Below are 22,376 nucleotides of genomic sequence, written 5' to 3'. Positions count from 1 at the left end.
TGGAGATGCCGGGGATTGAACCCGAGGCCTCTCACCTGCGAAGCGAGGGCTCTACCACTGAGCTACATCCCCTTAGAAATATTTTACGACTCCATAGCAAACTTGCATCGCGTATAACTGAGATTCATATGATTTCTGCCGTTCACATATCTGTTGGGCGAAAATGCTGACACCCATCCCCCAAATGGTAGAGCGAAAGAGCCAAAACACAAGACTGTGCTTTAGTAATTTTGCCTTCAATGTGCAAAACGTTATTAAGACAAACTATACCTCTGCATTTTCAACCTGAGCATGTTTGCACACAAATTTAACGACAAAACGTATCACACATATATCTCAAGTGTGCACATCTCCACATAAACTTTCTTCGTGATAATCCTATCTGTGACTGTTGACAAGGCACAGAAGATGCAGAACATTATTTCTTTAAATGTAGTAGATACGGCGAAGAACGCGTGTTATTTTTCGAAGTACTCGAATATTTCATCCTTTAAGTACATCTAAATTATTATTTGGGATAGAAGATAACACAGTCGATGAAAACAGTGTGCTTTTTCTTGAAGTTCTCAAGTATATAAAATTAACGAAACGTTTCTTTTGATATCATCCTCAATCACGATATAAACGGTCTGGAATTTTATTACATTGTATTTTCTTTTGATGGCAACCAATTCTTTTTTTAACGTTTCTTAACGTTTTCTCATTTTTCTAGTTATGTTTAATCATAGATTTAAAGGACATTGACGCTATATTGACGCCTGGAAAGGACTGAAACTAATGTTGTAATAACTTGTAGCCCAACCCATTTTTTTATTTGATTGTAAGTGTACGTGTAATTTGTATGCAAAATAATTCTGTTTACAAAAGAGCAATACAATATGTTTAACCTAAACTCAAGTGTGAAAAACTTGCAAATGCATTGATTGAATTAAGTGGCTGTATAAGTTGACTTTCTTAAACCAGTTCGGACATGTGCATGCCTAGCGGAAGGTGAAAATGACAAAATGATCAAAGTGGCAGCGCGAAAGGCAAAGTTGCGTCAGTGCAAAAAGCACCAAGTGGCGGGACGGAATTTCATATGATGGCTCATTTCTGCTATATTCGCCGCGTCAATGTGTAAATGGCAGAAAAGAGCCACCATATCAATTTCTTTCGCCGACAAAATGCGCAAAATAATTAATCAGGTTTAAATAATCAAATTAATTGTTATTGAAATTATAAAGAATAATTGTAAGTGCTTTTATTCAATACAGCTCATAATATAATACATACGTCAAAACTTTGAATCTCCTAACCAATGTTGCTAAATTGTTTCAAGAGTGTCAGTTACTCATCATTAAGGAACAGTTAGGCAGGAAGGTGAAAATGCGCCAAGTGGCAGCGCGAAAGGTGGAAACGCGTTAGTCTTGAACGACTCCATAACAAGCTAGTATCGCGTATCACTGAGATTCATACGGTGGCTGAGTTCTGCCATTTCGTAATTGCACTTATTTGTTGCGAATATGCAAATATGCTTAAAACCGCCACGTGGTAGTGCGAAATGGCGAAAATACACGAGAGTGCTCCTTTCGTTTTCGTATTTTCGACTTTCATGCACAAGACGGTGTTAACCAAATCTTACCGCTGCATTTTCAAACCTGTGCTTGTATGCAACGTTTAAAAGACGAAACGTGCCGCCCATGAAACAGTTGTACACATATATGCATTAATTGAAATAACTGGCTGTATTGCGGCGGTTTATATATATGTGTATTATATTATATATATTATATGACCAAAAACACGTTTTTTTAAATCTCAAATCTTCTTTTATAACCTGTAAAAACATTAAGAGATTAAACGCTCTAATCCATTCACACGTATTTGAACGTCTTTTTCACAACCACAACACCCAAAGTTTGCCTGGAAAAGGATGCATTGATCAAAGACATTTTTCTTTGAAGTCTGTATCGATATATTTAACAGTTTTAACAAAATATATCTTTATACTGTTCAAAATGCTTAATTAGGCCTGAAACGTCTCCATAACTAGGGGCCTTCTACATGATGGGGCTTATTTAGGATGGGGCCGAAATGGTAACCGTTTCAACTAGGGGTCGTTTTGGTTAATGGCCGAGATGTCTGGTAGCCAATCGTACGGTTTACTCAGTATAGCTACGAACAAAACATAGTCCTAAAATAACAAATTTTAACGTTTAATTGAAAAGCTTATGACAACAATACATAAAACAAATCATAAATTAAAACTTTTCAACATGTTCAAAATATCGCAGCGTGCTTAAAGAATACAACTTACAGTACGCTATTAATATTAATACGCGATGTTGCGTTCATCGGAAATTTCGCAAGTGCCGAGAGGCTGTCCATTGGAGGAATGGAAGTTGAGTTGTGAATACTCTTTAATAAACGCCATTTTACTATTAACCGGGAATACTGTATACTTTGCGTTATAACATTGGTGTTATCCCTTACCAGTGGAGATCGCCAACACGACGGGAGTCCACGTGTAGTGTCCGACCTCTGTAATCCAGAAGTAGCGCAGTACGGATGCCAACCGGTGCCGCGTGAAAAGGACGCCATCGCTTTGAAAACATTCCGAAACACTGTGAGTCGGTTTCACTTTCACGGTTTATGTTCACATTATTTTTATTTAGGGTAAATCCTTGTTCATTACAAAGCAATTATAAAAAGAAAGAAAAATGTGACTATAGAAAAAGAATGAATGGCATCGAAAATCTGAGAAAATGTAAACCTAGAGATTTTTGGAAGCATTTTTACACAAAAAGTTCCAACAAATCCAATAAAATTCCTCTTGACGAATTCCATAAATACTTTGAAAATATAAGTAACAATGATTTTGGTAATCATATCTTGGAAGCGGAGGATTTTAATGAACAATTTGATTTTAATCAACCAAATACAGTTTTCCAAGAACTTGATGAAATTATTTCTGTTGAAGAAATTAAAGCTGCTGTTAAATCATTGAAAAGATGTTAAGCATTTGGCAATGACTTTTTACTAAATGAATACTTTATTGAAACCGTTGACATTTTATCATCGCATATTTGTGACCTGTTTAACAATATATTAGATTCGGGGGTTTTCCCCGAGCAATGGACGGAATGTATTATTATCCCCCTGCACAAAGAAGGTTCTGAATCGGATGTTAATAACTATAGGGGAATAACATTAGTTAGTTGTTTATCAAAAATATTTACTTCTGTCATTAATAAACGTATAGATAAAATATGTGACGAACATAACATTATTTCGGATGCTCAATTCGGATTTCGAAAAGGGCGATCTACAACGGATGCCATTTTTATACTTTATTAATTTATTCAGAATTATTTGTTTTAGAAAAAAAGATTATATGTTATTTTTGTCGATATGATGAAGTGTTTTGATACTATTTATAGAAATGCACTATGGTTAAAGATGTACAAATGTGGAATACAAGGGAAAATACTTAGAATTGTTCGCGACATGTACCAAAAAGTCAAATCTTGTGTAAAATCAATGTCTTCATATTCTGATTTCTTTTCTTACGCTGTTGGCTGACGCCAAGGAGAAGTTATGTCTCCTTTATTATTTTCTTTATTTGTAGATAATCTAGAGTTGTATTTACAGAATGATGTTAACTCTGGTCTGCACTTAGATGATATTATTTTAATATTGCTATTATTTGCTGATGACATGGCCATTGTAGGCAAATCTCCTGAAGATATTCAAATTCAATTAAATAATTTATCAAGTTATTGTAATGCTTGGGAATTAAAGGTTAATACTGATAAAACAAAAATTCTGGTTTTTCGAAAAAGTGGCGGGCTTTTGCCTAACGAACGATGGTCTTATATTGCAATGCATGGGGACTAAAAGTAAACACAATTAAAACAAAGATTATGGTATTCCGTAAGCGGGGTAGAACACGTCAAAATGAGACATGGACTTATAATGGTCATAACATTGAGGTTGTAGATAATTTTAATTATTTAGGTACTGTTATTAACTATACTGGTACTTTTGTATTGAACCAACAACATTTAGTTGGAAAAGCCCTCAAGGCTATGAACACATTGTTATATAAATGCAAGCAATTTGATCTTAAACCTAAAATATTTTGTCAATTATTTGATGCCTTTGCTGGTTCTATACTTAATTATGCATCCGAAGTATGGGGTTTTAGTAAATCCAAATAGAACGCATCCATTTGAAATTTTGTAAACGATTGTTACAAGTGAAATATAATACATGTAATGCTGCTGTATATGGCGAAATAGGAAGATATCCTCTATATATTAATAGATATGTACGCATTATAAAGTACTGGTTTAAAATTGTTAATAGCAAATATATTATTCTGAAGTCTATGTATAATCATGCACTTGATGATTACAATAATAAGGGTTATACCAACTGGGTTTCAAATGTGAAAACTTTGTTAAATAATTATGGTTTTGCATATGTGTTTGATAATCCCAATGCGATACGTGTAAATACATTCATTAGTGAATTTAAAAGTAGAATCGTAAATACATTCAACCAAGAATGGTGTGTAACTGCTAGTAATAGTCCAGTTTTAGATATGTATAGAGTGTTTAAACCCACCTTAGATTATGAGCATTATCTAGATATTGTACCTAGAACTCTACGATTGTATTTTGTTAGATTAAGGGTTTCTGTACACCCTTTAAGAATTCAGACAGGAAGGTATGCTCGTATTAATTTACCTCGCAATGAGCGTTATTGCTTATGTTGTAATACTAACGATATAGAAGATGAATACCACTTTATTTGCATTTGTCGTTGTTATACTCAATTACGAAAAAAGTACATTAAACGTTTGTATTATGTTAATCCATCTGTATATAAGTTCCATAATATGCTTACTTCAACTGATAGGTTCGAGGTTATAAATGTTTGTAAATATATGAAAGAGGCATTTGTTATTAGAAATACATTAATTAACATTGTGACTTAACTTTATGCAGTTTTTTCCTCACTGCCTATGTTAAAAATTGATCTATATACTATTTATTACTCATACATATTAGGTTTGATTGAATGAATTTATTTAATTAGTTCTTTTGATCTATAGTCTATTTATTTTTCATAAATATTAGTTTTACTGTTTGAAGTCATGAAATTATTTCTTTTGAAAATTATAATGTTTAGACACGTGGCATTGATTTGTGTATACTATTATGTATTAAGACGATATACTATTGTATAAGTCTAATAAACTGTCTGTTCTGTTCTGTTCTGTTCTTATAATGGTCAGGGTATACAAGTGGTTAACGATTTTAATTATTTAGGTGTTGTATTTAATTATACTGGTAATTTTACTCCGAACCAGGAACATTTGATTGGAAAAGCCCTTAAGGCAATGAATGTTTTATTTCACAAGTGTAATGATTTTGATTTAAACCCAAGATTATGTGTCAACTTTTTGACGCCTTTGTTGGCTCCATATTAAATTACTCAGCAGAGGTCTGGGGATTTACTAACTAGAGGCAGGTTACTGTACTTTTCACGGGTCGTGGCGAAATAAACCAACTTCACGTCTTGTGGATTATATCATCTGCAATCACAATAGTTATGAAATTATAAATAAAATGTATGTTATGGACTTGACAGAATTCTCGGATCACTGTCCAGTTTATTTTTCTTTAAATTGCACTGAACTTGAAATAAATGATACTTGTCATGAATATGACAAAATTATGTGGGATACTTCCCGAAGAAACATTTTCTTGCAATCACTTACAAACAAGTCTGAGCTGTTTGATTGACGATTGTCTGCAAAACTTTTCAAATCTGTTGTATGACATCTCTTTAAATTGTTTCGGGAAGACTTTTCGTAGCCGCAAATCTACCGGAAACAGAACTACCAAAAAAGCGTCTTGGTTTGATGAAAGCTGTAAAAGCGCGAAACGTGATTTCTTGACAGCGAAACGCACTTATGATCATAATCATACTGATGTTAATAAATTACAGTTTTTAAACGCTATGAGTAAATTTTCTAAAACAAAACGCAAAGCTAAACATATATTTTATGGGGCAGAAAAGAAAAAGATAGCATCTTTAAGTAAAACAGCACCTCGTAAATTTGGGAACTACATCAAAAAGTTCAGCAATTCCGCTAAGTCATCCACTAATGTATCTGAAAATTCGTTTTTTGATCATTTTTCAAACATTTCAAATGAAGCTGAGGGTCAATTTAACATCAGAGACCATAATATATCGTGAGACGAAACTCTCTCCATTGATTTTCTCGACTGCGAAATATCAATAGAAGAAATTGTCAAAACCATAAAGTCGCTGAAGCGGCACAAAGCCTGTGATTTTGATAGAAACGTTGCGGATTTTTTCATTGACAGTAACGATTTTATTTCGTCGTATCTTTGTACTCTGTTTAACTATATATATGATAATTGTGTTTATCCGAAATGCTGAACTAAAGGCGTAATTGTCCCTATTTTTAAAAAGGGAGATAATACTAATCCGGCAAATTATAGAGGCATTACTCTAGTAAATGTTACTGCCAAAATATATTCACTAATATTAAGAAATCGAATTAACAATTGGTGTGAAAATAACAATAAATATTATGATGGTCAATTTGGTTTTAGAGATGGTCACTCTACAGCTGATGCAATTTTCCTTCTTCACGCTTCTATACAAAAAGTCCTTAACAAAGGTTCCAAACTGTGGTGCGCATTCATAGATCACCAAAGAGCTTTTGACACAGTTAATAGAGATGCATTATGGGTAAAATTGATTAAATCAGGTATCAGCTGTAAAATGACCAACAATGATAAAGTGTTTATATAGCGACATCCAATACTGTATAAAAATAGCTAGAGACAATAGCTATTCTCAAATGTTTGATGTTACAATCGGTTTGAAACAGGGGGAGCCTTTATCTCCCCTTTTATTTATATTATTTATAAATGATATATATGAAAATATTGATTTCAACTCACTCTGTACTAAAGACCTTTGAACTGTTATCTATGTATATGATACTATTTGCTGATGATATTGTGCTTTTTACTACTGATGCAGCCAGTCTCCAAGGTCAGATTAACTCTATTTTTCATTACTCTATCAAATGGGGTTTGAACATTAATGTTAACAAAACAAAAGTTTGTATATTTGAAAAAAGGAAGCAATATAGAAATATTGAGTTTTTTTATAAATAATGAGATTATTGAAGTTGTTGATAATTTTACGTATTTAGGTTAATTGTATGTATTCAGGCAATATGTCTAGTGCTGTTAAGATATTACATGATCAAGCCCTTAGGGCATATAATAGTCTCCTGATTTTGTTCGATCGAGTCAAATTAGATGTCAAGACCAAGTTATCGTTGTTCAATACTATGATTGTGCCTATTCTTGTATACGGGTCAGAAGTCTGGGGAGTTTATAATTTTAAAGAAGTTGATAAACTGCAAGTTCGATTTTTAAAGCATTTACTTTGTGTCATAAAACAGACTCCTAACTATGCTGTATACGGTGAATTTGGGGAAATACCATTATCTGTCGTTTGCAAGGAAAGGGCAATCAAATTCTGGTTAAAGATTATGAAAAATGGTGACTCTCCGATGAATTATATGTATCTCGATCAGTGTAATAATATTAATGGCCCTTGCTGGGCGACTAAGATGAAATCTATTATAAACCATTTAGGATTAAATTTTCTTACTGATAATTTTGATGTAAATGCCGAATACTTTCCTTTGTTAAAAGCTAGACTCCGTGACCAGTTTATCCAAGATTGGCGCGGATCGATAAATAGCATGACTAAATTAGAAACATATTGCTCACTGAAAACAAATTTTGAATACGAAGAATATCTTGATAGAATTGAAAACGATAATTTACGCAAACATTTTTCTTCCATGAGATTGTCTGCTCACAAGTTAGAAATTGTAGTCGGCAGATATACCGGTATTGCAAGAGAAAATAGACTTTGAAAATGCTGTAACGCTAATGTTATAGAAAATGAATACCATTTTGTATTATGCTGTAGTAAATTTAGACTCTTGCGCTTAAAATACCTAGGAAATATATCATGGCCAAAATTAAATATGTTTAAACGACTAATGTTAAGCAAAAGGCAAACTAAGATAGCAATCTACATTAAAGAAGCTATGAATTTAAGAAATACTTTCCTTGTACAAAAGTAATCCTCCTTATGTTAACTTTTGTTAATTTATGCTTTTTCCTTCTAAGTGTTTAACAATTTATGTTTTCATATTTAATTACATGATGTATATTTATTATCATTCCGTTACTCTTTATAGCTGATTTATGTTTTTGCCATATTTATGTTGTTAATGGCCAAAGGCTATTTTTTCCGATCTGCCAATAAACTTTGAAACTTGAAACTAAATCTAAAGAAATAGAGAGAATTCACTTAAAATTTTGTAAAAGATTATTGAGAGTTAGAACTAATACATGCAATGCGTGTGTTTATGGGGAATTAGGCAGGTAACCTTTGTATTTGCATAGATATATTCATATATTAAAATATTGGTTCAAGATTGTTACCTTACAATTCCTGAAAGACTCCACAACAAGCGAAAATGCTTAAACCCGCCACGTGGTGGTGGGAAAGGCGAAAACACGAGAGTGCTCCATTTTTGTCTTCCATGCGCAAAACGATGTAAAAGACTATAAGCATCTTCCATGGTCGAGAGTGTAAGATAGGTTAATCCCAACCCGAGCGTATGGTGTTTTGCGGAAACGAGGTTTACCGAGTTTCCGCAGAACACCCTGCGCAAGGGTTGGGATGAAACTATTATACACGAGCGGTATGGTAGATGCTTTTCTCCCACTTCGGTTAAACAAAATAAAATAAAATTGAATTTTTTATCGGAACTCTTTTGTGTGTAGTGAAAATAAAAAAAAATGCACGTATTCATTCGTATGTAAGACCTGGGACTAAAACAAATTTTTGGTGACTGTATCAAATGAGAATGATTTTGATGTTGGAGATGATGTTGACATGGATTAGGATGGGGGAATACTGATGATAATTATACGTTTGCAGGACACAACATGTGGAGATGCCGGGGATTGAACCCGGGGCCTCTCACATGCGAAGCGAGCGCTCTACCACTGAGCCACATCCCCTTACAATATTTGAACGAGTGATAGGAAAGCCAACAATGAGAAACCATATCAATCTCTTTCGCCGAGAAAATGCGCAAACTTAGATGTGTGGGTGTATCTTATCAATTGACACTGTAAACAAATATTGTTTTTCATATAGATATTGTAATTGTATTTAACCAATATTGCACTTAATATAACACAAACGTCAAAACGTTGATTTTTTAACTCCAACGTTTCTAAATTATATCAAAAGAGTCAGTCAAAAATTCAAGGAACAGTGCAAAATTTGGTTTTCAGGAACAACAAACAAAAAATAACAAGCAACATACATGTATTCTTCAGTACATATGTTCTAAAAGCAAGACAATTTTTTACAATTATGACCGGGATAAGAATGACTATTTGTTTTTGGTGGCGATGATGGCGGGGGAAATATTTATGAGAATAATAATACGACAACAGGCGACAAAAAATGGAGGTGCCGGGGATTGAATCCGGGGCCTCTCACATGCAAAGCGAGCGCTCTACCACTGAGCTACATGCCCTTACCATTCTTGAAAGACTCCATAACTAGGTGGTATCGCGTATAACTGAGATTGATCTATCTGGTGGTTCAATTCTGCCATTTCCTGTTTTCACATATTTGTTGCGAAAGGGCGAAAAATTCTTAAACCCGCCACGTGGTAGTGCAAAAGGGCGAAAACACGAGAGTGCTCCATTTTCGTCTTCCATTCGCAAGACGGTGTAAAAGACATATCTTATCGCTGCATTTTCAAACATGTGCATGTTCGCATAGTTTAAAAGACGAAACGTACACCAAATATATAAAATGTGAAACACTTTAAATACACATGCATTTATTGAATAAATAGGCTGTATTGGTAAACATGTTTAAACCATTTCTTACATAGGCATGCCTAGCGGAAGGTGAAAATACGAAAAGGCCCAATGAGGCAGCGCGAAAGGCGAACATGCAAAGGTGTGAAATGTACCAAGTGGAGGGGCGGAATTTCATATGGTGGATAATTTCTACTATTTTGTGTTTTCACATTTTCACCGTGTTAAAGTGTAACGGCAGCAATCAACAAATATAACAATCTCTTTCGCCCAGAAAATGCGCAATTTATTATAATTGTATCATCAGATATCGCATTTAATATAATAATATTAAAGACAAAACTTTAAATCTCTCAGCACCAATGTTGCTAAATTGTTTCAAAAGAGTCAGTCACATATTTAAGGAACAGTACAAAAGTTGGTTTCATTGACCCAAAACACACCATATAGCAAGCATGATACATGTATTCTTTCGTACGTAACATCTGGGAGAAAAAAGCAACAGGTACATGTATTTATTGTTGACTGTTATGAGAATGATTATGATATTGGCGACAATTAAGGCAGGGGGAAAAACTAATGATTTTAATAATACATCAGGTCGCAAAATGTGGAAATGCTGGGGATTGTACCCGGGGACTCTCACATGCGAAGCGAGCGCTCTACCATTGAGCCACATCCCCTTATAATATTTGAACGAGTGATAGGAAAGCCAGCAATGAGAAACCATATCAATCTCTTTCGCCTAGAAAATGCGCAAACTTATATGTGTGGGTGTATAACGACTCCATAACAAGACCCTGTATAACTGAGAGTTGTTCGTGTTTTCACATATGTGTTGCGAAAGGGCAAAATATGGTGGAGCAAAAGGCGACAACAAGAGTGCTCCTTTCGTTTTCGTATTTTAGCCTTCCATATAAATATTACCGGTATTTTTTCGAACGCGTTAGGGAATGCACAGTTTTAACGACGAAACGTACCGCATATAAATGAAGTGTGAAATACTTGCACATGCATTTATTGAATTAAATGTCTGTATTAGTGGACATGTAAAAACCATTTCCAACAGGAGCATGCCTAGTGGAAGGTGAAAATTCGACAATGCGCCAAGTGACTGCGCGAAAGGTGAATACGCGACAATGCGGATGTACTGAGTGGCGGGGCGCTATTTCATATGATGGCTCTTTCTACTTTATTAAGTTTTCACATCTTCTTCGTGTTAGTGAGTAAGTCGAAGAAATTATCCACCATATTCAATCTTTCCTCGAGAAAATGCGCAAAAATGTGTGATTGAGCTTGTATGATCAAATGTATTGTTATTGACATTATAAACAAATGTTGTAATTGTAGTAATCCAATATTGCATGAAATACTATATATACTTCAAAACTTTGAATTTCTTAACACCAATATTGCTTGTCAGTCACACATCATTTAAGGAACAGTGCAAAAGTGTGTTTTATTGACCCAAAACACAAATATGACAGCAAGCATAATATTTACACGTAAAATCTTCAGTACATAATTATTTGCTTAAAGAAAACCCCATTTATTCAATTATGACTGTAATTGGAATTATTATGGTGTTGGTGATGATGATGGCGGGGAAAATTGATGATGATAATGTAATGATACGACAATATGCGACATCATGCTGAGATTCCGGGGATTGAACCCGGGGCCTCTCACATGCAAAGCGAGCGCTCTACCACTGAGCTAAATCCCCTTAATAATCTATAACGACTCCATAACAAGCTAGTATCGCGTATTACTGAGATTCATACGGTGGCTGAGTTCTGCCATTTCGTAATTGCACTTATTTGTTGCGAATATGCAAATATGCTTAAACCCGCCACGTGGTAGTGCGAAATGGCGAAAATACACGAGAGTGCTCCTTTCGTTTTCGTATTTTCGACTTTCATGCACAGGACGGTGTTAGACAAATCTTACCGCTGCATTTTCAAACCTGTGCTTGTATGCGCAGTTTAAAAGACGAAACGTGCCACACATATATGAAGCGTTAAACAGTTGTAAATCCATTTATTGTAATAAAGGGCTGATTGATGGACATGTTTAAACCATTTTGAACACATGCGTTCCTAGCGGAAGATGAAAATGCGAAAATGCGCCTTGAGGCAGCGCCAAAGGCGAACATGCGAAAGTGCGAGGCGGGAATTTTATATGGTGGCTCATTTCTACTATTTCGTGTTTTCATTTGTAACGGCAGCAAGCAACAGCCATATCATTCTCCTTCGCCCAGAACACGCGCAATGTTTTATAATTGTATCATCAAATATTGCATTTCATATAATACATAAGTCAAAACTTTAAATATTTAAACACCAAATTTGCGTAATTGTTTCAAAAGTGTCAGTCACAAATATAAGGAACAGTGCAAACGTTTGTTTTATTTACCCCAAACACAACATCAAGCAAGCATAATACATGTATTCTTTCGTACATCACTTCTGGGACAAAAAAGTTTATCTATTGATGACTGTTATGAGAATGATTATGCTGTTGGTGACGATATCGGCAGGAAGGAAATACTTCTGATGAAGTTTACAACTATACATCAGGTCACAAAATGTGGAGATGCCGGGGATTGAACCCGGGGCCTCTCACATGCGAAGCGAGCGCTCTACCACTGAGCTACATCCCCTTACAATTTGCTCAGGGAAAAGCAAAAATTATTTTTCATATTTCGTTAGAATATCGGTAGCTTGCCACAGTATGTTCGTGATCAAATACCACAGACAAATGTACAAACAACCAATTATTCGCTTCGAAACAGACATCAATATGTAACCATACCTAGCCGTTTAAGTATTTAGTCAAAATCAACAATCCCATCTTCCATAGATTTGTGGAACCGGCTTGATGTTAACGTCCGCAACAGTAACACGCTTGGCGAATTTCAGATACGTTAAAGGGTATATACAAAGGCTCAATTGTTCCGAAATATTATCTTGTCGGGGACAGACTTTTTAATAGCCACCAAACTAGAATTAGAGAAGTTTGGAGCAACCTTAATGCACATCTCCATAACTTTTCTTCGTGATCATCCTTTTTGTTGACCAAACGTTTCATTTAATCTCACCCTCACTCACGATATAAATGGTCTGGGATGTTATCACATCGTGTTATTTTTTTCGCCTTTGGTGGCAAGTAATTGTTTTTTTCCAAAATAAAATAACTTAGCATTTTTCTCCTTTTTCAAGTTACGTTTAATTATAGATTTAAACGACATTGACGCTATATTGACGCCTGGGAATTGCTGAAACTAATGTTGTAATAACTTGTAGCCCTACCCATTTGTTGTTTTTGTTTGATTTGATTGTAAGTATGTGTATGATTCAGCAAAACTTACAACTTTCGACTCCATAACAAGCAAGCATCGCGTATCACTTAGATTCATATGGTGATTGATTTCTGCCATTTCGTGTTTTCACATATTTGATGCGAAGCAGCGAAAAATGCTTGAATATTTATGCGAAAAACTACGTGAACCCGCAACGTGGTTACATAGAGCGAAAAGGCAAAAACACGAGAGTGCTCCATTTGTTTTTGTATTTTCGCCTTCCACGTTCAACACAATGTTAAAACAAAATATACCACTGCATTTTTGAACCTGTGCATGTATGTACAGTTTAGACGACGAAACGTACCGCACATACATTATATCATGTGAGAAAAACATGCACATGCATTATTGAATTGAATGGCTGTATTGGTGGACATGTTTAAACTCTTTCAGACATGCACATGCCTAACGGAGAGTGAAAATGCGCCAAGTGGCGAGCGGAAGGTGAAAATGCAACATTAGTGGCGAGCGAAAGGTGAAAATGCACCAATTGGCAGCGAAAGGTGAAAATGCGACAGTGCAAATGAATCAAGTGGCGGGGCGGTATTTCATATGATGGGTCATTTATAAAATTCTGTATTTTTTTGTCATTTTCGCCGTGTTTGTAGGAAATGGCAGCTATTAGAAACCACATCAATCTCTATCTCGAGAAAATGCACATCTTATCTATGTGGGTGTATATAAACAAATCTTGTTTTTCATAGAAATGTAATTGTATGTATCCAATATTGCACTTAACATAACACAGACGTCAAAACTCTGATTTTTTTAAAAACCAATGTTACTAAATGGTTTTAAAAGTGTCTGTCACATATTCAAGGAACGGTGCAAATGTTGGTTTTAGGGACCAACTAAGAATAACAAGCAACATACAAGTATTCTTCAGTACATATGTTCTGAAAGCAATACAAATTTATACAATTATGACAGTGATTTGAATGACTATGTGATGTCGGTGACGATGATGGCGGGGAAATATTTATGAGAATAATATCGACAACATGCGCCAAAATATGGAGATGCCGGGGATTGAACCCGGGGCCTCTCACATGCAAAGCGAGCGCTCTACCACTGAGCTACATCCCCTTACCATTCTTGAAAGACTCCATAAAGAAGCTTCTATCGCGTATAACTGAGATTGATCAGGTGGTTGATTTCTACCATTTCCTGTTTTCACATATTTGTTGCGAAAGGGTGAAAATGCTTTCGTCTTCCATACGCAAGACGGTGTAAAGGACACATCTTTCCGTTGCATTTTCAAACCTGTGCATGTTTGTACAGTTTTAAAGACGAAACGTACATTAAATATATAATGTGTGAAACACTTGCACATGCATTTTTTTAATTAAATGTCCGAGTGTATGAGTGGACATGTAAAAACCATTTCCAACAGAAGCATGCCTAGTGGGAGGTAAAAATGCGTCAATGCGGATGCACTGAGCGGCGGGGCGGTATTTCATATGATGGCTCTTTCTTCTTTATTGTGTTTCCACATTTTCTTCGTGTTAATGTGTAAATGGAAGAAATTGGCCACCATATTAATTTCTTTCCTCGAGAAAATGTGCAAAAATATGTAATTGAGTTTGTATTGTTATTGACATTATAAACAAATACTGTAATTGTAGTACATGTAATCCAATATTGCATGTAACACTATATATACTTCAAAACTTTAGCATTCATTTATAAACACCAATATTGCTAAATTATTTTAAGAGTGTCAGTCACACATCATTTAAGGAACAGTGCAAAAGTTTGTTTCATTGAACCAAAACTCAAATATTACAGCAAGCATAATACGTGATATCTTCACTTTATACTTATTTGCTTAAAGAAAACCCCATTTATTCAATTATGACTGTGATTGGTATTATTATGATGTTGGTGATGATGATGGCGGGGGAAAATCATGATAATAATGTAATAATACGACAATAGGCGACAACATGTGGAGATGCCGGGGATTGAACCCTGGGCCTCTCACATGCAAAGCGAGCGCTCTACCACTGAGCTACTTGCCCTTAATAATCTAGAAAGACTCCATAACCAGCTAGAATAGCGTACCACTGAGATTCATATGGTGGTTGATTTTTGCCATTTCGTAATTGCACTAATTTTTTGCGAAAGTGCAAACTTTTTTTTTATTTACATACCAAAAACACAACATCAAGCAAGCATTATATTTGTATTCTTTCGTATTATTGATGACTGTTATGAGAATGATTATGCTGTAGGTGACGATATCGGCAGGAAGGAAATACTTCTGATGAAGTTTACAACTATACATCAGGTCACAAAATGTGGAGATGCCGGGGATTGAACCCGGGGCCTCTCACATGCGAAGCGAGCGCTCTACCACTGAGCTACATCCCCTTACAATTTGCTCAGGGAAAAGCAAAAATTATCTTCATATTTCGTTAAAATATCGGTAGCTTGCCACAGTATGTTCGTGATCAAATACCACAGACAAATGTACAAACAACCAATTATTCGCTTCGAAACAGACATCAATATGTAACCATACCTAGCCGTTTAAGTATTTAGTCAAAATCAACAATCCCATCTTCCATAGATTTGTGGAACCGGCTTGATGTTAACGTCCGCAACAGTAACACGCTTGGCGAATTTAAGACACGTGAAAGGGTATATACAAAGGCTCAATTGTTCCGAAATATTATCTTGTCGGGGACAGACTTTTTAATAGCCACCAAACTAGAATTAGAGAAGTTTGGAGCAACCTTAACGCACATCTCCATATAACTTTCCTTCGTGATCATCCTTTTTGTTAACCAAACGTTTTATTTAATCTCACCCTCACTCACGATATAAATGGTCTGGGATGTTCACATCGTGTTATTTTTTTCGCCTTTGGTGGCAAGTAATTGTTTTTTTTCCAAAATAAAATAACTTAGCATTTTTCTCCTTTTTCAAGTCACGTTTAATTATAGATTTAAACGACATTGACGCTATATTGACGCCTGGGAATTGCTGAAACTAATGTTGTAATAACTTGTAGCCCAACCCATTTGTTGTTTTTGTTTGATTTGATTGTAAGTATGTGTAAATTCACTAAATTGTATTTAACTTATATTTACTGCTTACAGAAAAGGACAATAAAATATGATTCAACTAAACTTACAACTTTCGACTCCATAACAAGCAAGCATCGCGTATCACTTAGATTCATATGGTGATTGATTTCTGCCATTTCGTGTTTTCACATATTTGATGCGAAGGGGCGAAAAATGCTTGAATATTTATGCGAAAAACTACGTGAACCCGCAACGTGGTTACATAGAGCGAAAAGGCAAAAACACGTTAGTGCTCCATTTGTTTTTGTATTTTCGCCTTCCACGTTCAACACAAGTTAAAACAAATTATACCACTGCATTTTTGAACCTGTGAATGTATGTACAGTTTAGACGACGAAACGCACCGCACATACATTATATCATGTGAAAAAAACATGCACATGCATTTATTGAATTAAATGGCTGTATTGGTGGACATGTGTAAACCCTTTCGGACATGCACATGCCTAACGGAGAGTGAAAATGCGCCAAGTGGCGAGCGAAAGGTGAAAATGCACAATTAGTGGCGAGCGAAAGGTAAAAATGCACCAATTGGCAGCGAAAGGTGAAAATGCGACAGTGCAAATGAACCAAGTGGCGGGGCGGTATTTCATATGATGGGTCATTTATAAAATTCTGTATTTTTTTTTCATTTTCGCCGTGTTTGTAGGAAATGGCAGCTATTAGAAACCACATCAATCTCTATCTCGAGAAAATGCACATCTTATCTATGTGGGTGTATATAAACAAATCTTGTTTTTCATAGAAATGTAATTGTATGTATCCAATATTGCACTTAACGTAACACAGACGTCAAAACTCTGATTTTTTAAAAAGCAAATGTTACTAAATGGTTTCAAAAGTGTCTGTCACATATTCAAGGAACGGTGCAAATGTTGGTTTTAGGGACCAACTAAGAAAAAAATAACAAGCAACATACAAGTATTCTTCAGTACATATGTTCTGAAAGCAGTACAAATTTATACAATTATGACAGTGATTTGAATGACTATGTGATGTCGGTGACGATGATGGCGGGGGAAATATTTATGAGAATAATATCGACAACATGCGCCAAAATATGGAGATGCCGGGGATTGAACCCGGGGCCTCTCACATGCAAAGCGAGCGCTCTACCACTGAGCTACATCCCCTTACCATTCTTGAAAGACTCCATAAAGAAGCTACTATCGCGTATAACTGAGATTGATCTGGTGGTTGATTTCTACCATTTCCTGTTTTCACAAATTTGTTGCGAAAGGGTGAAAATGCTTTCGTCTTCCATACGCAAGACGGTGTAAAGGACACATCTTTCCGTTGCATTTTCAAACCTGTGCATGTTTGTACAGTTTTAAAGACGAAACGTACATTAAATATATAATGTGTGAAACACTTGCACATGCATTTTTTTAATTAAATGTCCGAGTGTATGAGTGGACATGTAAAAACCATTTCCAACAGAAGCATGCCTAGTGGGAGGTAAAAATGCGTCAATGCGGATGCACTGAGCGGCGGGGCGGTATTTCATATGATGGCTCTTTCTTCTTTATTGTTTTTCCACATTTCCTTCGTGTTAATGTGTAAATGGAAGAAATTGGCCACCATATTAATTTCTTTCCTCGAGAAAATGTGCAAAAATATGTAATTGAGTTTGTATGATCAAATGTATTGTTATTGACGTTATAAACAAATACTGTAATTGTAGTACATGTAATCCAATATTGCATGTAACACTATATATACTTCAAAACTTAAGCATTCATTTCTAAACACCAATATTGCTAAATTATTTTAAGAGTGTCAGTCACACATCATTTAAGGAACTGTGCAAAAGTTTGTTTAATTGAACCAAAACTCAAATATTACAGCAAGCATAATACGTGATATCCTCACTTTATACTTATTTGCTTAAAGAAAACCCAGTTATTCAATTATGACTGTGATTGGTATTATTATGATGTTGGTGATGATGATGGCGGGGGAAAATCATGATGATAATGTAATAATACGACAATAGGCGACATCATGTGGAGATGCCGGGGATTGAACCCGGGGCCTCTCACATGCAAAGCGAGCGCTCTACCATTGAGCTACATGCCCTTAATAATCTAGAAAGACTCCATAACCAGCTAGAATAGCGTACCACTGAGATTCATATGGTGGTTGATTTTTGCCATTTCGTAATTGCACTAATTTGTTGCGAAAGTGCAAACTTTTTTTTTTATTTACATACCAAAAACACAACATCAAGCAAGCATTATATTTGTATTCTTTCGTATTATTGATGACTGTTATGAGAATGATTATGCTGTTGGTGACGATATCGACAGGAAGGAAATACTTCTGATGAAGTTTACAACTATACATCAGGTCACAAAATGTGGAGATGCCGGGGATTGAACCCGGGGCCTCTCACATGCGAAGCGAGCGCTCTACCACTGAGCTACATCCCCTTACAATTTGCTCAGGGAAAAGCAAAAATTATTTTTCATATTTCGTTAAAATATCGATAGCTTGCCACAGTATGTTCGTGATCAAATACCACAGACAAATGTACAAACAACCAATTATTCGCTTCGAAACAGACATCAATATGTAACCATACCTAGCCGTTTAAGTATTTAGTCAAAATCAACAATCCCATCTTCCATAGATTTGTGGAACCGGCTTGATGTTAACGTCCGTAACAGTAACACGCTTGGCGAATTTAAGACACGTGAAAGGGTATATACAAAGGCTCAATTGTTCCGAAATATTATCTTGTCGGGGACAGACTTTTTAATAGCCACCAAACTTGAATTAGAGAAGTTTGGAGCAACCTTAATTCACATCTGAATACAACTTTTCTTCGTGATCATCCTTTTTGTTAACCAAACGTTTTATTTAATCTCACCCTCACTCACGAAATAAATGGTCTGGGATGTTCACATCGTGTTATTTTTTTTCGCCTTTGGTGGCAAGTAATTGTGTTTTTTTCCAAAATAAAATAACTTAGCATTTTTCTCCTTTTTCAAGTTACGTTTAATTATAGATTTTAAACGACATTGACGCTATATTGACGCCTGGGAATTGCTGAAACTAATGTTGTAATAACTTGTAGCCCAACCCATTTGTTATTTTTGTTTGATTTGATTGTAAGTATGTGTATGATTCAGTTAAACTTACAACTTTCGACTCCATAACAAGCAAGCATCGCGTATCACTTAGATTCATATGGTGATTGATTTCTGCCATTTCGTGTTTTCACATATTTGTTGCGAAGGAGCGAAAAATGCTTGAATATTTATGCGAAAAACTACGTGAACCCGCAACGTGGTTACATAGAGCGAAAAGGCAAAAACACGAGAGTGCTCCATTTGTTTTTGTATTTTCGCCTTCCACGTTCAACACAATGTTAAAACAAAATATACCACTGCATTTTTGAACCTGTGCATGTATGTACAGTTTAGACGACGAAACGCACCGCACATACATTATATCATGTGAAAAAAACATGCACATGCATTTATTGAATTAAATGGCTGTATTGGTGGACATGTGTAAACCCTTTCGGACATGCACATGCCTAACGGAGAGTGAAAATGCGCCAAGTGGCGAGCGAAAGGTGAAAATGCACCATTAGTGGCGAGCGAAAGGTGAAAATGCACCAATTGGCAGCGAAAGGTGAAAATGCGACAGTGCAAATGAACCAAGTGGCGGGGCGGTATTTCATATGATGGGTCATTTATAAAATTCTGTATTTTTTTTTCATTTTCGCCGTGTTTGTAGGAAATGGCAGCTATTAGAAACCACATCAATCTCTATCTCGAGAAAATGCACATCTTATCTATGTGGGTGTATATAAACAAATCTTGTTTTTCATAGAAATGTAATTGTATGTATCCAATATTGCACTTAACGTAACACAGACGTCAAAACTCTGATTTTTTAAAAAGCAAATGTTACTAAATGGTTTCAAAAGTGTCTGTCACATATTCAAGGAACGGTGCAAATGTTGGTTTTAGGGACCAACTAAGAAAAAAATAACAAGCAACATACAAGTATTCTTCAGTACATATGTTCTGAAAGCAGTACAAATTTATACAATTATGACAGTGATTTGAATGACTATGTGATGTCGGTGACGATGATGGCGGGGGAAATATTTATGAGAATAATATCGACAACATGCGCCAAAATATGGAGATGCCGGGGATTGAACCCGGGGCCTCTCACATGCAAAGCGAGCGCTCTACCACTGAGCTACATCCCCTTACCATTCTTGAAAGACTCCATAAAGAAGCTACTATCGCGTATAACTGAGATTGATCTGGTGGTTGATTTCTACCATTTCCTGTTTTCACAAATTTGTTGCGAAAGGGTGAAAATGCTTTCGTCTTCCATACGCAAGACGGTGTAAAGGACACATCTTTCCGTTGCATTTTCAAACCTGTGCATGTTTGTACAGTTTTAAAGACGAAACGTACATTAAATATATAATGTGTGAAACACTTGCACATGCATTTTTTTAATTAAATGTCCGAGTGTATGAGTGGACATGTAAAAACCATTTCCAACAGAAGCATGCCTAGTGGGAGGTAAAAATGCGTCAATGCGGATGCACTGAGCGGCGGGGCGGTATTTCATATGATGGCTCTTTCTTCTTTATTGTTTTTCCACATTTCCTTCGTGTTAATGTGTAAATGGAAGAAATTGGCCACCATATTAATTTCTTTCCTCGAGAAAATGTGCAAAAATATGTAATTGAGTTTGTATGATCAAATGTATTGTTATTGACGTTATAAACAAATACTGTAATTGTAGTACATGTAATCCAATATTGCATGTAACACTATATATACTTCAAAACTTAAGCATTCATTTCTAAACACCAATATTGCTAAATTATTTTAAGAGTGTCAGTCACACATCATTTAAGGAACTGTGCAAAAGTTTGTTTAATTGAACCAAAACTCAAATATTACAGCAAGCATAATACGTGATATCCTCACTTTATACTTATTTGCTTAAAGAAAACCCAGTTATTCAATTATGACTGTGATTGGTATTATTATGATGTTGGTGATGATGATGGCGGGGGAAAATCATGATGATAATGTAATAATACGACAATAGGCGACATCATGTGGAGATGCCGGGGATTGAACCCGGGGCCTCTCACATGCAAAGCGAGCGCTCTACCACTGAGCTACATGCCCTTAATAATCTAGAAAGACTCCATAACCAGCTAGAATAGCGTACCACTGAGATTCATATGGTGGTTGATTTTTGCCATTTCGTAATTGCACTAATTTGTTGCGAAAGTGCAAACTTTTTTTTTATTTACATACCAAAAACACAACATCAAGCAAGCATTATATTTGTATTCTTTCGTATTATTGATGACTGTTATGAGAATGATTATGCTGTTGGTGACGATATCGGCAGGAAGGAAATACTTCTGATGAAGTTTACAACTATACATCAGGTCACAAAATGTGGAGATGCCGGGGATTGAACCCGGGGCCTCTCACATGCGAAGCGAGCGCTCTACCACTGAGCTACATCCCCTTACAATTTGCTCAGGGAAAAGCAAAAATTATTTTTCATATTTCGTTAAAATATCGATAGCTTGCCACAGTATGTTCGTGATCAAATACCACAGACAAATGTACAAACAACCAATTATTCGCTTCGAAACAGACATCAATATGTAACCATACCTAGCCGTTTAAGTATTTAGTCAAAATCAACAATCCCATCTTCCATAGATTTGTGGAACCGGCTTGATGTTAACGTCCGTAACAGTAACACGCTTGGCGAATTTAAGACACGTGAAAGGGTATATACAAAGGCTCAATTGTTCCGAAATATTATCTTGTCGGGGACAGACTTTTTAATAGCCACCAAACTTGAATTAGAGAAGTTTGGAGCAACCTTAATTCACATCTGCATACAACTTTTCTTCGTGATCATCCTTTTTGTTAACCAAACGTTTTA

At 35.6% G+C, this 22,376-nt stretch overlaps 14 non-coding genes across 14 annotated transcripts; all 14 read right to left on the bottom strand.

The window, feature by feature from the left end:
* Positions 1–72, bottom strand: Trnaa-cgc (transfer RNA alanine (anticodon CGC)). The gene has a single exon. It is a non-coding gene; the product is annotated as a tRNA-Ala (tRNA).
* Positions 73–9,071: 8,999 nt separating this feature from the next.
* Positions 9,072–9,143, bottom strand: Trnaa-cgc (transfer RNA alanine (anticodon CGC)). Its single transcript has one exon. It is a non-coding gene; the product is annotated as a tRNA-Ala (tRNA).
* A 455-nt stretch (positions 9,144–9,598) lies between these two features.
* Trnaa-ugc (transfer RNA alanine (anticodon UGC)) lies at positions 9,599–9,670 on the bottom strand. Its single transcript has one exon. It is a non-coding gene; the product is annotated as a tRNA-Ala (tRNA).
* Positions 9,671–11,614: 1,944 nt separating this feature from the next.
* Trnaa-ugc (transfer RNA alanine (anticodon UGC)) lies at positions 11,615–11,688 on the bottom strand. The gene has a single exon. It is a non-coding gene; the product is annotated as a tRNA-Ala (tRNA).
* Positions 11,689–12,552: 864 nt separating this feature from the next.
* Trnaa-cgc (transfer RNA alanine (anticodon CGC)) lies at positions 12,553–12,624 on the bottom strand. Its single transcript has one exon. It is a non-coding gene; the product is annotated as a tRNA-Ala (tRNA).
* A 1,716-nt stretch (positions 12,625–14,340) lies between these two features.
* Positions 14,341–14,412, bottom strand: Trnaa-ugc (transfer RNA alanine (anticodon UGC)). The gene has a single exon. It is a non-coding gene; the product is annotated as a tRNA-Ala (tRNA).
* An 863-nt stretch (positions 14,413–15,275) lies between these two features.
* On the bottom strand, positions 15,276–15,347 carry Trnaa-ugc (transfer RNA alanine (anticodon UGC)). The gene has a single exon. It is a non-coding gene; the product is annotated as a tRNA-Ala (tRNA).
* A 280-nt stretch (positions 15,348–15,627) lies between these two features.
* On the bottom strand, positions 15,628–15,699 carry Trnaa-cgc (transfer RNA alanine (anticodon CGC)). Its single transcript has one exon. It is a non-coding gene; the product is annotated as a tRNA-Ala (tRNA).
* Positions 15,700–17,479: 1,780 nt separating this feature from the next.
* Trnaa-ugc (transfer RNA alanine (anticodon UGC)) lies at positions 17,480–17,551 on the bottom strand. Its single transcript has one exon. It is a non-coding gene; the product is annotated as a tRNA-Ala (tRNA).
* Positions 17,552–18,425: 874 nt separating this feature from the next.
* Trnaa-ugc (transfer RNA alanine (anticodon UGC)) lies at positions 18,426–18,497 on the bottom strand. The gene has a single exon. It is a non-coding gene; the product is annotated as a tRNA-Ala (tRNA).
* Positions 18,498–18,778: 281 nt separating this feature from the next.
* Positions 18,779–18,850, bottom strand: Trnaa-cgc (transfer RNA alanine (anticodon CGC)). Its single transcript has one exon. It is a non-coding gene; the product is annotated as a tRNA-Ala (tRNA).
* Positions 18,851–20,577: 1,727 nt separating this feature from the next.
* Trnaa-ugc (transfer RNA alanine (anticodon UGC)) lies at positions 20,578–20,649 on the bottom strand. The gene has a single exon. It is a non-coding gene; the product is annotated as a tRNA-Ala (tRNA).
* An 874-nt stretch (positions 20,650–21,523) lies between these two features.
* Trnaa-ugc (transfer RNA alanine (anticodon UGC)) lies at positions 21,524–21,595 on the bottom strand. Its single transcript has one exon. It is a non-coding gene; the product is annotated as a tRNA-Ala (tRNA).
* Positions 21,596–21,875: 280 nt separating this feature from the next.
* Trnaa-cgc (transfer RNA alanine (anticodon CGC)) lies at positions 21,876–21,947 on the bottom strand. Its single transcript has one exon. It is a non-coding gene; the product is annotated as a tRNA-Ala (tRNA).
* Between the last annotated feature and the right edge of the window lie 429 nt (positions 21,948–22,376).

This window comes from Mya arenaria, chromosome 6 (genome assembly GCF_026914265.1).
Source record: "Mya arenaria isolate MELC-2E11 chromosome 6, ASM2691426v1".
Classification (NCBI taxonomy): domain Eukaryota; kingdom Metazoa; phylum Mollusca; class Bivalvia; order Myida; family Myidae; genus Mya; species Mya arenaria.
The sequence above is the reverse complement of the archived record's forward strand: the minus strand, read 5'-3'. Positions and strand labels throughout refer to the sequence as shown.